Source organism: Lolium perenne, chromosome 1 (assembly GCF_019359855.2).
Source record: "Lolium perenne isolate Kyuss_39 chromosome 1, Kyuss_2.0, whole genome shotgun sequence".
Lineage (NCBI taxonomy): Eukaryota > Viridiplantae > Streptophyta > Magnoliopsida > Poales > Poaceae > Lolium > Lolium perenne.
Window position 1 is genome coordinate 227,380,428 of NC_067244.2, and position 16,223 is coordinate 227,396,650.

The following is a 16,223-nucleotide window of genomic DNA, read 5'->3' on the forward strand; positions in this document are numbered from 1 at the left end:
CATAGAAAACCTGAGCGACATCTTTCGCTAGGACGAATGGTTCGTCAAGATAACCAAGATTGTTGAAATCCACCATTGTCATTCCGTATTGCTGGTCCACCTTTACCCCACCTCCAGTTAGCTTGAACCATTTGCACCGGAACAAAGGGACCCTAAAGGAGGGTCCATAGTCAAGTTCCCATATCTCCTCTATGTAACCATAATATGTGACCTTTTGCCCATTCTCGGTTGCTGCATCAAAGCGGACACCACTGTTTTGGTTGGTGCTCTTTTTATCTTGGGCGATCGTGTAAAATGTATTCCCATTTATCTCGTACCCTTGGAAAGTCGTTATAGTCGAAGATGGTGTCTTGGCCAACATGTACAGCTGATCTACAACCTTATTGTCACTCATTAAATGTTTTCTCAACCAACTGCCGAAAGTCTCCATGTGGGCCTTCCTAATCCAGGATTCAGGCTTCCCGGGGTTGTCCGAGCGTAAAATATTCTTGTGTTTCTCAAAGTACGGAGCCACCAAGCTGGAATTGGTCAGAACTGTGTGGTGTGCTTGAGTCGAGAGAATGGCCGTCCATACATATCATTGATTTCCTTCCGATCGTGCCTTTTCCACTTAGTCTCCCCTCGTGCCGCGATCGAGGAAGACCAATCGGCTTAAGGTCAGGAACAAAGTCAACACAAAACTCAATTACCTCCTCATTTCCATAGCCCTTGGCGATGCTTCCTTCTGGCCTAGCACGGTTACGAACATATTTCTTTAATACTCCCATGAACCTCTCGAAGGGGAACATATTGTGTAGAAATACAGGGGACCGAGAATGGAAATCTCATCGACTAGGTGAACCAGGAGGTGCGTCATAATATTGAAGAAGGATGGCGGGAACACCAACTCGAAACTGACAAGACATTGGATCACATCGTTCTGTAACCGTGGTAGAACTTCTGGATTGATTACCTTCTGAGAGATTGCATTGAGGAATGCACATAGCTTCACAATGGCTACTCGAACATTTTCCGGCAGGAGCCCCCTCAAAGCAATCGGAAGCAATTGCGTCATAATCACGTGGCAGTCGTGAGACTTCAGGTTTTGGAACTTTTTCTCCGCCATGTTGATTATTCCCTTTATATTGGACGAGACTCCTGACGGGACCTTCATACTCGCTCAGGCATTCAAAAAGATGACCTTCTCTTCTTTGGTCGTAGCGTAGGCGGCACGACCTTGAAACCGTTCCGGATGCCGGTCATCGTGGTCTTTCAAACTTTGCTGGTCCTGCCGTGCTTCCTTTGTATCATTTGACTTCCCATACACGCCCAAGAAGCTTAGGATGTTCACGCAAATATTCTTCGTAACGTGCATCACGTCGATTGCAGAGCGGACTTCTAGGACTTTCCAATATTCTAGCTCCCAAAATATAGATTTCTTCTTCCACATGGCTACGTGCCCGTCAGCTCCCTTCGGAACTGATTGTCCACCAGGACCCTTTCCAAAGATGACTCTCAAATCCTTGACCATATCAAATACCTCAAAGACTAAGCAGTGTTCCGCAGGCTTCGGTCGGTGATCTGCCTTGCCGTTGTAATGCTTGCCTTTCTTTCTTCTTGGATGACCTTTCGGAAGAAATCGACGATGCCCAAGGTACACGTTCTTCTTACAATTTGGCAAATGTACACTTTCAGTATCATGTAACAAGTCCGTGAATGCAATGTATCCATTATTTGACATTCCCGAAAGGTTACTAAGAGCAGGCCAATCGTTGATGGTTACGAAAAGCAACGCTCGTAGGTCAAATTCCTCTTCTTTGTGCTCATCCCACACACGGACACCAGGTCTGCCCCACAGCTGTAAAAGTTCATCAACTAATGGCCTTAGGTACACATCGATGTCGTTACCGGGTTGCTTCGGACCTTGGATGAGCACTGGCATCATAATGAACTTCCGCTTCATGCACAACCAAGGAGGAAGGTTGTAGATGCATAGAGTCACGGGCCAGGTGCTATGGCTGGAGCTCTGCTCGCCAAAAGGATTCATGCCATCCGTACTTAGACCAAATCTTATGTTCCTTGCGTCAGATGCAAAATCTTTGAACTCTCTGTCGATCTTTCTCCATTGCGTTCCATCTGCGGGGTGTCTCAACTCCCCGTCCGACTTACGGTCCTCTTTGTGCCATCGCAACAACTTGGCATGCTCTTTGTTCCTGAACAGACGTTTCAACCGTGGTATTATAGGAGCATACCACATCACCTTGGCGGGAACCCTCTTCCTGGGTTTCTGGCCCTCAACATCGTCACCAGGGTCATCGCCTCTGATCTTATAACGCAATGCAGTGCATACCGGGCATTCATTCAAATTCTCGTATTCACCGCGGTAGAGGATGCAGTCGTTGATGCATGCATGTATCTTCAGAACCTCTAAACCTAGAGGGCAGACAACCTTCTTTGCTTCGTACGTAGTGGCGGGCAACTCGTTATTCTTTGAAACATATTCTTCAACATTTTCAGCAAGTTTTCAAATGCCGAGTCAGCTACACCTGCCTGTGCCTTCCATCTCAGCAAATCCAGTGTGCAGCCCAGCTTTTTCAGACCATCATCGCATCCGGGGTACAGCGCCTTCCTGTGATCCTCTAACATGCGATCCAAATTCTCCCTCTCTTTTTCAGTTTCGCAGCGTCTCCGTGCATCAGCAATGGTCCGACCAAGATCATCAACGGGATCATCACGTGCCTCTTCTTCACCTTCCCCTTCACCTTCCCCTTCACCTTCAGCATCCTCCATGAAAGTATCACCGAAATGAGCAAGATAGCTTTCATCGATGAAATCATCCCCTTCTTCATCTTCTTCCATTATAACCCCTCTTTCTCCATGCTTGGTCCAACAATTATAGCTTGGCATGAAACCGTGCCGAAGCAGGTGCATGTGAACATCTCTTGAGGAAGAGTAACCCTTCTGATTCTTACATTTAACACATGGACAGATAACAAAACCCCCCTACTTGTTCGCATTAGCCACTACGAGGAAATCTTTCAAACCCGCACTGAACTCGCCGGAGAGTCGGTTACCGTACATCCATTGTCGATTCATCTGTATTATTATAATATAAAATATATAATTAACCATCATGCATTTGTTAAACTAACTAGCTACAAACAATATAAATTAAACAATGAACTACACACACATGCACATTTTATCAACGACACATCAAAGGTTCAAGTTGCTAACCGCGATCGAGGAGGAAAAAATAAATGAGAAAGCTCAAGTGTGGCTCCAACACTTCATATCATGTTTGTTTCATGCTCTTGGGGCATTTCATCAAACACCTTATGTGCATAAGAGGAACCAAAAGCAAACCTAACACCCACTTGTGAAGCTTGTGAAGAGAATGGCACCAAATGGCTAAGTGTTGGCTGCTGGATGGGTATATATAGGGGAGGGGCTTTAGTCCCGGTGGGCCTGGCCAACCGCGACTAAAGGCCTTCGGGCACCTTTAGTCGCGGTTGGCCTGGCCAACCGCGACTAAAGACCCCCCACGTGCACCGGCTGGCCACCGAGCGCCCTGGGCCCAGGCCTTTGGTCGCGGTTCTCCTCCCGAACCGCGACTAAAGATACCATTAGTCGCGGTTCCTGCAGCATCGCGACTTATGGGGCTCACCCGAAGCCTGTTTTTCCACCAGTGATAGCTATCTTAGCCCATACTAGGTAGTACGGTTTCCGGCTGTGGCATCAGTAGTAGCACTAATTATTGTATGTTTGAAATTGCATATCTCGGTAAGGCTTGCGATGATGCAACCTGCCAACCAGGTTCAATCCTTGGATGGAACGCTGATGTGTCGCACCCTCACAGGTGTGGGTATTTCAGTGACAAATTGTGCACGCTGAAGCATACGATAAATCGATCATAGACTTATCAGAGCAACCACCAGACCACCACTCTAGATTAGTGTGCGTGTTTCAAGGGTATGGGTGTGATATGTGTAAGTATGTGTAATTGACTATAAATAGAATGTCAAATTGTCAACGCGTGATTATGCTTTCTCCTTTTTTTTAAAAGAATGTCTGAACTTTCAACTTGTGATTCCAACGATAAATCACCGGTCCTAATTGTCTAGTCATACTATGTCTCCACTCTTCAACTTGCACTAAACTTACACTCTTTAGTGGCAACTGGCAAGGATCCCTTGACAAGGCACAAAGGTGGTTGTTTGTCTCCATTATGCAAAGGCGAATAACCTTTTTCGCAGGTTTGAGAGCATGCATGCGCCACTACTATATTTTGGTCCTACTCTTCACTTTACACCACAGTTTAGATTAGTCAAATGCAACGCAGTTGCAAGAGCACATACTTGAGTTGAAATTTGCGAAGCAGATTTGAAAAAAGAAGAGGATTGTATTGGGTGGTGACCAAGTGACCAAGATTGCAATACACTAGCCATCCAAACATGGCCTATTCGTTATGTTCTCTAGATGAACGATCATGGCCACTGGGGAAACTCCAAATGTAGCGAAATGGGAGAGCAACACGTATATGGAGGACAACGTACGCTACTACTATGAAGAAGCGAATGTCACTCGAGCTCATCAGAGTTTATACCGTTCGCCATGCTGCAAGCTGAAAAGCTTTTACAATAGATGGAACTGGTAGCTGCCGGCTAGCATTAGGATTCTAGAGTGCTTTTCTTTCATCAATGTCAATGGTACATAAAAGTGATGGATGCTGCCTGAATTCCATGAATGTAATATGGACATTTGAATATCTGACGCCTCTCCGGTTGTGCCGCCACTAAAACCGAATCGACGTTTTGAGTACCAAGGTTGACTGTAAAGCAAGAAACTTTTACATATAGTACCGCTTTTGATATTTAACTTTCCATTCCCCATCCAGATCATCCCCGGCAAATCCAGGCTCAGTGTAGCCAACCTGGGTGGAAAATGATGTCCCACGGTCTAGCGCGAGGGCCAACCGGAATCATGAGTCCATAACCGCAAAAAGGCCGTGAATTTGATTTGCTGCGGCATAACGACCAGGTGTGGCGGCCACTAGGCTAATTGAGCAATCTATCATGTCCTGAATAACAATTATTTTCGTGCATCCAAAGAAGAACAAAACTAACTAGTTCTTCAAGAAATGCCAAAAGTTTAACTTAACTGGCTTGTCACGACGCGCCGTTGAAGGGCCTATATATATAACAGGCACTAGATGTCAATGAACAGATCAAGCATACCTACAGACCAGCATTTAGCCGTCTGACACGCACGGCAAAGCTCATTGCCATATAACAGAGCTAGCAGTTAAGTACCTATTCAGAAGATGGCAGCTCGCGTCGGCATTGTGCTCCTGGTGATCATTGTCATCGGCGCGGTGATGGTGCCCGTGCCCGAAGCTCGCCAGCTGGGGCACACGGGCGTCGCCTCAAACGACGCTAGGGCGGTGACTTCCAACGACGAATCAGCCGGCGTTCGGCTGTCCAAGTGGAACTTGCGAAGGACGCTAGGCGGAGACAAGAGGACGGTTCCCGGCGGCCCCGACCCACAGCACCATTACTAGTTTCGCTGGCTTCGGCTCAGCTATCGTTGCATGATCGCCTGTCCACCATGCATGGGATACTCATGACTTTTGGTCCTTTGATTCGCAGTACTGGTCAAGTTTGTGATCTCTTTTGATTGAGTAGGCCACATGATCGAGCTCCTTGCTCATTGTTGTTCAATCTATATACCTCTTCCCACAATGAATAAAGTGATCTTCACAAGTTCTCAAATAAGGTTGTGTGCTTTTTGGGCAGTGAACTAGGTCACGTGCTTGTAGTAAACTAGGACGCCCGCCAGAGCTTAGCTTTCCACAACCAAACGTCTAGACTACCAGGAGACGTGTTCCCGGTAGGAAGGAGATCTTTCAAGTATTCCAGAATATCATCGACGCTTGTGTCCGTCCATCCGTGTTTTGCCTTCATCTGCAGCACATTCATCTGCAGCACATCAAGCGCTACTCTCAAGCGGGACTCCTCCAACCCGCGACCTGAGTCGTACAACGGAGTATTCGAGTCTGTCTCCAGTTGCTTAAGCTTTGATTTCCGCTTGGCGCCTTTCGTCTTTTCGAGAAGCAGATCTTGAAGATGAGGGTCCCGCACGACTGAAGCTAGCGGCACCACTTCGTAGTCGTCAAGATTATTGTCCGCGTCTTCAACATTTTGTTCATCATGATACTGATATGCATCGTCCTATGCGACAAACTCTTCGTCGTCATCAATATCATGATGCCTCCTTCTTGCCGGCCATTACCACCTGCTACCGTCGCCACATTGACCTCCGCGCCATCATCACTCATCCATTGAGTGTGTCCATGCATGAAACCATTAGTGAGCAGGTGCCCCTGCAATTTGCCTGAATAGGGGTCAAACTATTTCCCTAGTTTGCATCTTCAACATGGACACAATACCTCCGTGAGGTTATTTTCATACATGTCGATCGCGTGTTTCAGATATCTCATCACGATGCTTTCACTCATCTTGATAACCATTATCGCTTGCACGGCAAGATTATATAATTGATTAGAACAATGCATCTGTATGTAGTTTTCACGGAAAATTTCGGCATGACCTTCCTACACGGTAGGACATAGGAGCGCCAGAAATGTGCCGAAACGGAAACTTAACGAATCAACATTTCGGCGCAACGTTGGCAACTCATTTTCAACGCCAACACACAAGCACAAACACAACATATATGCCACACACGAGCTTTGCTTCAAATGTCCAATATACGATGATTTCATTCCTCAATTTGTTTATTAATCACCTATTTGGTTGATATATTAGTCGATGACATTGAGACGTGACACCGCGACCACGATGTTTGGAGCCTACTTTCTAGATCTAGATCTCAATCTAGATTGAGCGGTCAATGCGGGATAGATAGATCAGGATCTACATAGGGATGTGGGAGATGCATGTAGGAAGGGAAGATTTGCTCAAAAAATATTATTTTGTTTGGTCAAATTGGCCAAATTGGGGGTAGAAATGGGCAAAAAAATAGCTGGGTTGGGAGAAGGCTTGGGTTTTGTGGAGAAGTGGAGTAGTGTGGGTGTGTGAGTGCTGGTTGGTGTGGGAGAAATAAGTGCCAGGTTACTGCCGGCGCACCAGGACATGGGTGCGACGACAGTATATAGCCCATCCGGCTATATCTGCTCCGGGCCAGGCCCAAGAATCACTGCCGGTGCACCAGCCCAGGAGCGCGCCGGCAATAGTAAATTACCGCCGGTGCGCTACTGGGCTGGTGCGTCGGCAGTGATTCTTGGGCCTAGCCCGAATCGGGCGAGCCCACGCCAGGAACTGTCACCGGTGCGTCGTTTCCGCTAGTGCACCGGCAGTAGACATGCATCGCCGACGCGGCTGAAAGGTGGTGCGCCGGCACCACATGCCACCGGCGCATGCAGAATGTGGTGCGCCAGCAACAGCACTTCCACCTACAGGCTTTTTCCTAGTACTGATAGATTTAGAGGGAGGATTGAGTGAACCCATGAACCCATGTCCATTGTTCCTATAAGAGAAAACCTTTGTCATGTCCTCTTGTGTGCAGAGGATTGGGACACTTTACATTGTTATTTTTTTTTTCAATTTATTTTCCCGCATCAAATCAACCTCCACAACTCAATTAAATTGTTTAGGGAAAAATCAACTAAAACTTGTGACAATTTAGTTGTAGGGAATATTAGTTTTTCCTTCTTGCTCCTGCGGAACGATACCCCACTTCCACATTGAATTGTACTACGATGAACCCCTACACTTGGGGGTTATCATCAGTTGATGTGGATTCTCCTCAAAGTTTTGGAAATAATGGTGAAAATGACACATCAAATGATGCTACATATCAAAATCCAGCTACAGAACAAGGCAGCAGCGATCCCGAAACTGATTCGCTCCCAGAATCCTCTTCGAATCGCGTGGAGTCGGCGTCTGACGGAACTTCCGCCCCGCACCTAGCCTCGCGCCACTCTCCTGGTGCCAAGTCTTCATCATCCGGGTCCCCTCCTGCTCGGACGCTGTCCGCGCGGCTTTCTCCCTCCCGAACCCCATCCACACCGCGCCAGGACATGCTCGTGACGCACTCCTCCGAACGCACCCGGTCCCCACACGCCGAGGAATCTCCACCCGCATCCTGCTCGTGCGCCCAGTCGCTGTCTCATGTGATGAAATCTCCAGTTGGATCCATGTCCTCCTCGAGCTTTGCGCCCATGACACAGGATGAGCCGGTCTCTTCTGCGCTAGGCGCTGGTGTGACCGGCTTAGATTCCAGCGTTGTCCCCTCAGGATCTTCTACACCGGTGTCTGCTACACACCCTTCTGCTGTTGAGCCTCACACTCGTCTACAACAAGGTATGCCTCAACCCAAGGTTCGTACTGATGGTACAGTTCGCTAGCGGTTGTTAACATCTACAGGTGAATCTAAGAATTTACATGAGGCTCTCTCACGTTGCCAACAACACCTGGCATCTTGTACCACCAAGTCTAAATAAAAATGTTATTGATTGCAATTGGGTCTATCGTGTCAAGAAAAATGTTGATGGTACCATTGACAGATACAAAGCTCGTTTTGTTGCGAAAGGTTTCAAACAGAGGTATGGTATTGATTATGAGGATACTTTCATTCATGTTGTTAAGGCTTCTACAATTAGACTTGTTCTATTAATCTCCGTTTCCAAAGGCTGGAGTTTAAGGCATCTAGATGTCAAGAACGTGTTTCTGCATGATGTTCTAGAAGAGGATGTTTACATGAAACAACCAATAGGTTTTCATTATTCCGCTACTCCAAATTATATTTGCAAACTTGACAAAGCTCTTTATGGATTAAAACAGGCGCCTCGCGCATGGTACTCTCGTTTGAGCTCCAAACTTCACACCTTTGGTTTTCTTCCCTCCAAGGCGAATAACTCCTTGTTTTTTTAACAAGTTAGGAATTCAAATGACACTTCTTATTTATATTGATGATATCATTGTTTCTATAAGGGTACATTGCCCCTATGTGTGGTTTTGGTAATTAATGACAACCCCTATGAACTAATGTTTTCATTGAGTTATATGAAGGAATATTCCATAGGTATTACTTGTAGTCCATGTGGTGGATTCAAGTATTGAAAGGACACGGATGTCGCCTAGAGGGGGTGAATAGGAGGTTTAAAACTTTTACGAGATGGGCTTAACAAATGCGCAATACAACTAGTGTTTACTTTGTCAAGCCCAAAGCCTATATATTATGGTTCACCTATGTGCACCAACAACTTATGCTAAGCAATACAAGCAACTATGTGATAGAAAGATATCTAACTTCAAGCACGATGGCTATCACAAAGTAAAGTGCATAAGTAAAGAGCTCGGGTATAGAGATCACCGAGGCATACGGGAGACGGTGATTTATCCCGAAGTTCACACTCTTGCGAGTGCTAATCTCTGTTAGAGAGGTGCGGAGGCTTAGTGCTCCCGAACGCCACAAATGGCCTCACCTTGAGGTGTGGTTGCTCGATGCACACCAACGCCACAAAGGCCTCACCCCAAGATGCGGTAGTCACACCACACACCGAGCGCCACGAAGGCGCCTCGCCTTATTCTCCTGTGACCCTCCCCACAAAGGCCTAGATCACGGTTCCACTAAGGTATTTCCTTCGAGGCGGAAACCGGGCCTTACACAAAGCTTGGGGCACGCATCCACAACATAATTGGAGGCTCCCAAGAAATCGCCACAAAGGCCCCAAATCCGTCTAGGGTTCCAAGAACCCAAGAGTAACAACTTTCTTGCTTTCACTTCCACGAATCACCGTGGAAAACTCAAATCGATGCACCAAATGCAATGGCAAGAACACCCAAAAAATGCTCAAGTACTTCTCTCTCAAATTCCAACAAAGCTACAAAATATATTGGGGGAATAAGAGATGAAGAACAAATAGGAGGAGAAACACCAAATTTCTCCAAGATCTAGATCTAGTGGATTCCCCTCACAAAGAGAGGGATTTGATAGGTGAAGATGTAGATCTGGATCTCCTCTATCTTTCTCTCAAATAGATGCACGATTCATGGGAGAGAGAGGGAGATAGCAAGCTCAAAGAAGGTCAACAATGGGGGCAAAAACAAGCTCTAACGTATGAGAAATATTGGGTAAGAAGACCCCCTTAAATAGGGCAAGAGAAATCTGCCCGTTATGCATAAAACTCATCAGAACCGGAACTTCCGGTCATTTGAGGCGGTATTTCCGCCCCCCGGTGGTACCGGCCAACTTCCGGGTGAAGTAGGGCGCCCCGGGGATGCTCCCGGTATGATTTCTGCGTGCAGAATCAGCATTTCCGGAAGTTCACCGGAAATAGGGCGGAAGTACCGGCCACCGGAACTTCCGGCCAAAAAACTGCTTCACCGAAACTTGAAGAACTTTTACATCCGGACTCCGATTTTGATGATCTTGGGCTCGTTTTGAAGCTAGTAACAAGATCTACAAGATCATGCAGGGAACCATCATAGTCCAGTAAGGTAGGATAGAAATAAATGATGAAAGGCTTGATCTATCTAAAAAAGACATACCGGTAAAACTAACAACCTCGAAAATGCAACAAGTTGCCTGTCCAAAAACCATTCTTGATGAGCTTGTCATGAGAATAAGCACAAGCTCTAAAACATGACATGGATAAGATTCAAATAACAACCAATAAAGATGATGCAAGGATGCAAGGGTTTGAGCTCTCCGAAGGATACGATCGATTTACTCACTCGAGAGCCCTCTTGATAGTACGTCAACTAAACTATAAACCGGTCTCCAACTACACCATGAGACCGGTAAGAAAGGAACCCTATCAAGAGAAAACCTTAATCTTGTGCGTTCCTCTTGAGCTCGATGATGACGATCTTGACCGCAACAAGATGGAAGCCTTTCTTGATTGTGCTTGGTTGACGAAGTCTTGTGGATTGCTCCCCCATATTCCACCATGGGAGAGGTTCTTCTTCAGTGCATATTTACATATCCATGATCACCATATGGATGGCAAGATTCAAGCATATGATCTCTTCGAGTTGGCTCATATTGAACTTGCACTTCATTTGTTCATTATTCATCGTTGATGTCTTGAAGTTAAACTTGAGGGCTCACTTCATTTTCATCTTCAAGACATACTTGACACTTGATCTTATTCATTTGCTTCTTATTGCAATCTTGAAGCCAACATATGGTTCAAGCATTGCTTATGGACAGGTTCTACAAATATAACTCAATGCAAACATTAGTCCATAGGGATTGTCATTAATTACCAAAACCACACATGGGGGCTCCATGCACTTTCAATCTCCCCCATTTTGGTAATTGATGACAGTCTCTTTGAGAGGGTTTATATAAGAAATTTAAGTAACAAACAAGTTGAATACATAGAGCTAACTCCCCCATAATATATGCATGTGTGAATGAACTTGAATTTCATTGCATACATTGGCATTCAAAGCCTAGTGGAGTTTCCTCTAAATATTCAAGGGATTTTTATTCTCGTGCCCTCAGGTCCTTAGTTGTACTCAGTTTTCCCCAGCTCATTAGTTTTTCCTCAGTTTTCCCCAAGCCCTTGTTTGAAACCTGCAAAAGGAGCTCAGACGGTAGGATTCCCGTTTAGTTGACCATTCCGTGCTGACGTGTGGGGCCGCGTCATGTGGGGCTGCGTCGCGTGGGGCTGGTAGAAAGGGACCGCGTGGGACAGGACGAGACAGCGTTTGGTTGTAGGTGAGTAGGAGTTGGGTTCTGTCTCTCTTGGCCCAAATTGGCATTTTTAAGAGTACCTTTTCCCCCTCTTTCTCTCTGTCTTTTTTCACCTAATTAGTATCAAATCTACATAAGCTTGCATTTCTGTCTTTCTTCAATTATTTTTGCCTTTTGGCCCTCGTTGTTTGCCCAATATGGCAGCAAATCTAGCACTCTCTCTGGTCCATATGTATGTAGTTAAATCTAGAAGAAAATCTCCAGGGTAATGTACGATAAATTAACACAGTCATATAGTAGAATAGGGATAGATAATAGGGATCCCTCCCTAGATAATAAGCTGCATATAGCAGCCAACATAGTAACAGGTTCGAGGTTATTCACAGCATCATCATACTAACAACATAACAATAAGGGATCCCTAGCTAACAACAAAATGGAGGAGGCAACAGCAGCACACGTCCAGGACTCCGCCTACCCCATCTGGCTTTCCCTCCACTTGTTGCTCCGCTTGGACACCTTGGGCTTGAGCGGAGGCATGCGCCCGGCGGCGATCTCCACCCGCTGGAAGCTGCGGAGGTGCATGCCGAGCGCCTTGTGCTTGGCGCGGAAGGAGTAGGGGTTCACCGTCGTGCCGACCTTGGGGAAGGTGTTGCCGATGTTCTCGGCATGCGTGAGGAGGCAGTTGAAGTCGGTGCCGCCGAGTATCCTAGTGCAGAAGGGGAACCTGTAGACACCCTTGGCGAAGTACGAGACGTATTGGCCGACCTGCAGCCTCCGCAGCACCTGCCGAGTGTTGGTGTCATGGTGCTCGTCGTCGCTGCCGATGTCGCTACGAGACAGCTGATCCATATCAAACGGAAACTATGAGTGAATGAGTTGCAACGATGGCTAACAAGCATAATAACTAAGTTAGGAAAAAGCAGAGGTGGCCTCAGTTAGAGTGGACACGATTATATATCTACAGGGAAGGGGTTAGCGAACCAAAGCTCATGCACAACAGATTTGTACACAGCAATGGTTCGCTGAACCCTCCCTGTAAATATTTGTGCCCAACGATTCATCATAGGCAAAGAAACAGATTCCAGATCTGAACTTGAACACATTCCAGATTATTTGCAAAATTAAACGGTTGATATCTTTTGATTCGTGCATAAAATAACTGATTGAGATCCCATGATTACTTGCATAAATTAACCGATTGAGATCCCATTATTAGTTGCATAAATTAACCGAACGGCCGAACCCAAAATCTTAAACAAAATCAAGAAGGGGTCAAAACAAAATGGAATAAAATTGGCGCAAATATTAACCCAATACTCATCCATCTACAGATCCATCTACACCAGCAAAAATAGGGTTCAAAAAGGAATGGGGAGCAAAAAAGGGAGCAAACCGTAGTTACCTCGTTCCATGGGTCGTCCATGAAGGTGTCGTAGGGGTTCGGGGGCGCCTCGTACGACACCTCCTCATAGGGGTCCCATCCCGTCGGGATCTGACTGCCACCGGCGGCAGCCTCCGATGCACAGGCGGCGATGGCCGTTGAGGGGACGGCGTCGAAGAGGGAGGCGTCGCGCTTGGAGCCGACGGTGTCGTGGACGATGGGATTGGCATTCTCCTTGTCCATCTCGCCGGCAGAGGAGAGGGAGAGGGAGAGGGAGAGGGTTTTTTGCGTGAGCGAGTGAGAGTGACAGAGATAGTGCGAGGAGGCGTCTATAAAGGCGAGGGGTGGTTAATGCGACCCGCGTCCTACGCGTCCACCGTTGCACGTCTGCACGTCTTGGACTTCTGCAATGTGACACACGTCCACGATTGCACGTCTTCGACTTCTGCACCGCGACCCGCGTCTACGCGTCAACAATTGCGCCTCTTCCATTTCTGCACCGCAACACGCGTCCTCAAGTTTAACCTTGGAAATTTAGATATACTCAGGTATACCCTCGAGTCTTATACTAGCATTTTGTGTGTGTGCTCAGTTTTCCCCTTGAGTGCTAATACTGGCTAGTGCAATATACCCAGTTTTACCCTCAAGTGGCTAGTCAACAGAGAGTAAACAAATGGGATTAACTAGTTAAATGAGTCATTTAATGTGCAAAAAATTCCGAAAAAGAGTGGCACTTACTCATGGAGTCTTTACCACAAATTGCCACTTCTCAAATCATAGATAAGTCATAGATAAATCAAGTTTTACCACAAATTGCCACTTCTCAAATCACCTAGTAGCTATGAAGGTGCATGGTTTTCCACAATAAGCCCTTCCCAAAACAAATTTTCCCAAAACATACTTTGTCTAAATGAGGCCACAATTCTCACACTAATGTATATTTGTATTGCAAATAGTTTGAGGTAGGCCAAGATGGATTTCATTGTACAAAACACGCATTTTCCATTTTTAAATCTCATATTTGAATCCCTTAGTATGTTTACTACTCAGGTGCCCTTGGTTTCTTGATACTACTCAGTTTTTCCCTCTCCCTTCACAAATTCTCGCAGACGTGCAACATTGTCCTGATTGGTCTAGCCCATGTCACATGGATCGTGCCCGCCGACCGTTGATCGTATGATCTAACGGGCAGGATAACCCCTCTCTCTCTCTGTCGGCGGTTAGCTTCCACCCTCTAAGTATGCTAAAGGGAGGTTTTCTGTATTATTTTTCACGCGCTAAAGCCCAACTCTTTTAGGCATTACTTTTCACGCAAAAAATGATAAACCATCATCGATTTGTTGTAGCCATTAATTTTCACGCAAAAAATGATAAACCATCACCGATTTGTTGTAGCCATTAATTTTCACGCAAAAATGATAAACCATCACCGATTTGTTGTAGCCATTTTTCACGCAAAAAATGATAAACCATCACCGATTTGTTGTAGCCATTACTTTTCACGCAAAAAATGATAAACCAACACCGATTTCTTGTAGCCATTACTTTTCACGCAAAAAATGATAAACCATCACCAATTTCTTGTAGCCATTACTTTTCACGCAAAAAATGATAAACCATCACCGATTTCTTGTAGCCATCACGAAACAATCTATCTATCTCTGTATTTGAAGTTTGGGAGGGTTCACCATCTACTTATGTTAACTTTTGAGGTTTTGACCTGAAAATCAAATGGGTATTATAAAGGGAAATAAAGGTTCAAAAAAATGTAAAAACAAAACAATCTACCTATCTTTGCATAGAAGATCGTCTATATGATTTTTGAGGTCATTTAGAGAAGGTAGAAAAAAATCCCTTTTGAGAAGGTCGAAAAAAACTAACTTGTTACAAAAGTTGGCTTCAGTGAGACCTAACCAAGTTTGGTATACATGATGCCATACCTATAACAACAAGGAATGTCTAAAAGGGAAAGTTTCACAAAATTTGAAATTTAGGGTGAAAATGATGCCATACATGATGTTGTTTTTCGAGTTTTTGACCTGAAAATCAATTGGGTATTATAAAGGGAAATAAAAAGTTCGAAAAATGTAAAAACGAAGCAATCTATCTATCTATAGAAGATCAACTGTATGAAATTTGAAGTCATTTAGAGAAGCTAGAAAAAATCACCTTGTTAGAAAAGCTGGTTTCAGTGAGACGAAACGGCATGCGCTTAAGCAAAGTGATTTTTTCGAACATCTCCAAATGACCCCAAAATTGCCATACATGATTCCATACGTGTAACAACAAGGAACCCTATCTAAAAAGTGTCAAAAAAGTTTGCCCAACCTTGATTCGAGCACCACAGCCTCCAAACGATGCCGATGCCGATATCGGCATGGTCAGACTGATACGTCTCAAACGTATCTATAATTTCTTATGTTCCATGCTACTTTTATGATGATACTCACATGTTTTATACACACTTTATGTCATTATGTTGGAGATATGCCCAAGAGGCAATAATAAATGGTTATTATAATATATTTTTGTGTTTATGATAATGTTTACATACCATGCTATAATTGTATTAACCGAAACATTGATACATGTGTGTTATGTAAACAACAAGGAGTCCCTAGTAAGCCTCTTGTATAACTAGCTTGTTGATTAATAGATGATCATAGTTTCATGATCATGAACATTGGATGTTATTAATAACAAGGTTATTTCATTATGTGAACGATGTAATGGACACACCCAATTAAGCGTAGCATAAAGATCACGTCATTAAGTTATTTGCTATAAGCTTTCGATACATAGTTACCTAGTCCTTTCGACCATTAGATCATGTAAATCACTTATACCGGAAGGGTACTTTGATTACATCAAACGCCACTACGTAAATGGGTGGTTATAAAGGTGGGATTAAGTATCCGGAAAGTATGAGTTGAGGCATATGGATCAACAGTGGGATTTGTCCATCCCGATGACGGATAGATATACTCTAGGCCCTCTCGGTGGAATGTCGTCTAATTAGCTTGCAAGCATATGAATGGTTCATAAGAGATGACATACCACGGTACGAGTAAAGAGTACTTGTCAGGAGACGAGGTTGAACAAGGTATAGAGATACCGATGATCAAACCTCGGA